This window comes from Schistocerca nitens, chromosome 11 (genome assembly GCF_023898315.1).
Source record: "Schistocerca nitens isolate TAMUIC-IGC-003100 chromosome 11, iqSchNite1.1, whole genome shotgun sequence".
Classification (NCBI taxonomy): domain Eukaryota; kingdom Metazoa; phylum Arthropoda; class Insecta; order Orthoptera; family Acrididae; genus Schistocerca; species Schistocerca nitens.
The window spans coordinates 163,637,119-163,639,145 of record NC_064624.1 but is presented as its reverse complement, the minus strand read 5'-3'; the positions used below and the strand labels follow the sequence as shown (position 1 = coordinate 163,639,145).

At 51.9% G+C, this 2,027-nt stretch overlaps 1 non-coding gene across 1 annotated transcript; it reads left to right on the top strand.

Annotated features, from left to right (window-relative positions):
- The first annotated feature begins 1,646 nt into the window (after positions 1 to 1,646).
- Positions 1,647 to 1,720, top strand: Trnal-caa (transfer RNA leucine (anticodon CAA)). The gene has a single exon. It is a non-coding gene; the product is annotated as a tRNA-Leu (tRNA).
- The last annotated feature ends 307 nt before the right edge of the window (positions 1,721 to 2,027 follow it).

Here is a 2,027-nt window from a genome sequence, read left to right as displayed (position 1 = left end):
AGGCTGTGGCTAAGCCATGTCTGCGCAGTATCCTTTCTTTCAGGAGTGCTAGTTCTGCAAGGTTCGCAGGAGAGCTTCTGTAAAGTTTGGAAGGTAGGAGACGAGATACTGGCAGAAGTAAAGCTGTGAGGAGTGGACGTGAGTCGTGCTTCGGTAGCTCAGTGGTAGAGCACTTGTCCGCGAAAGGCAAAGGTCCCGAGTTCGAGTCTCGGTCGGGCACACAGTTTTAATCTGCCAGGAAGTTTGATATCAGCGCACACTCCGCTGCAGAGTGAAAATCTCATTCTGGAAACATCCCCCAGGCTGTGGCTAAACCATGTCTCCGCAGTATCCTTTCTTTCAGGAGTGCTACTTCTGCAAGGTTCGCAGGAGAGCTTCTGTAAAGTTTGGAAGGTAGGAGACGAGATACTGGCAGAAGTAAAGCTGTGAGGAGTGGACGTGAGTCGTGCTTCGGTAGCTCAGTGGTAGAGCACTTGCCCGCGAAAGGCAAAGGTCCCGAGTTCGAGTCTCGGTCGGGCACACAGTTTTAATCTGCCAGGAAGTTTGATATCAGCGCACACTCCGCTGCAGAGTGAAAATCTCATTCTGGAAACATCCCCCAGGCTGTGGCTAAGCCATGTCTCCGCAGTATCCTTTCTTTCAGGAGTGCTACTTCTGCAAGGTTCGCAGGAGAGCTTCTGTAAAGTTTGGAAGGTAGGAGACGAGATACTGGCAGAAGTAAAGCTGTGAGGAGTGGACGTGAGTCGTGCTTCGGTAGCTCAGTGGTAGAGCACTTGCCCGCGAAAGGCAAAGGTCCCGAGTTCGAGTCTCGGTCGGGCACACAGTTTTAATCTGCCAGGAAGTTTGATATCAGCGCACACTCCGCTGCAGAGTGAAAATCTCATTCTGGAAACATCCCCCAGGCTGTGGCTAAACCATGTCTCCGCAGTATCCTTTCTTTCAGGAGTGCTACTTCTGCAAGGTTCGCAGGAGAGCTTCTGTAAAGTTTGGAAGGTAGCACACGAGATACTGGCAGAAGTAAAGCTGTGAGGAGTGGACGTGAGTCGTGCTTCGGTAGCTCAGTGGTAGAGCACTTGCCCGCGAAAGGCAAAGGTCCCGAGTTCGAGTCTCGGTCGGGCACACAGTTTTAATCTGCCAGGAAGTTTGATATCAGCGCACACTCCGCTGCAGAGTGAAAATCTCATTCTGGAAACATCCCCCAGGCTGTGGCTAAGCCATGTCTGCGCAGTATCCTTTCTTTCAGGAGTGCTAGTTCTGCAAGGTTCGCAGGAGAGCTTCTGTAAAGTTTGGAAGGTAGGAGACGAGGTACTGGCAGAAGTAAAGTTGTGAGGAGTGGACGTGAGTCGTGCTTCGGTAGCTCAGTGGTAGAGCACTTGCCCGCGAAAGGCAAAGGTCCCGAGTTCGAGTCTCGGTCGGTCACACAGTTTTAATCTGCCAGGAAGTTTGATATCAGCGCACACTCCGCTGCAGAGTGAAAATCTCATTCTGGAAACATCCCCCAGGCTGTGGCTAAACCATGTCTCCGCAGTATCCTTTCTTTCAGGAGTGCTACTTCTGCAAGGTTCGCAGGAGAGCTTCTGTAAAGTTTGGAAGGTAGGAGACGAGATACTGGCAGAAGTAAAGCTGTGAGGAGTGGACGTGAGTCGTGCTTCGGTAGCTCAGTGGTAGAGCACTTGCCCGCAAAAGGCAAAGGTCCCGAGTTCGAGTCTCGGTCGGGCACACAGTTTTAATCTGCCAGGAAGTTTGATATCAGCGCACACTCCGCTGCAGAGTGAAAATCTCATTCTGGAAACATCCCCCAGGCTGTGGCTAAGCCATGTCTGCGCAGTATCCTTTCTTTCAGGAGTGCTAGTTCTGCAAGGTTCGCAGGAGAGCTTCTGTAAAGTTTGGAAGGTAGCACACGAGATACTGGCAGAAGTAAAGCTGTGAGGAGTGGACGTGAGTCGTGCTTCGGTAGCTCAGTGGTAGAGCACTTGCCCGCGAAAGGCAAAGGTCCCGAGTTCGAGTCTCGGTCGGGCACACAGTTT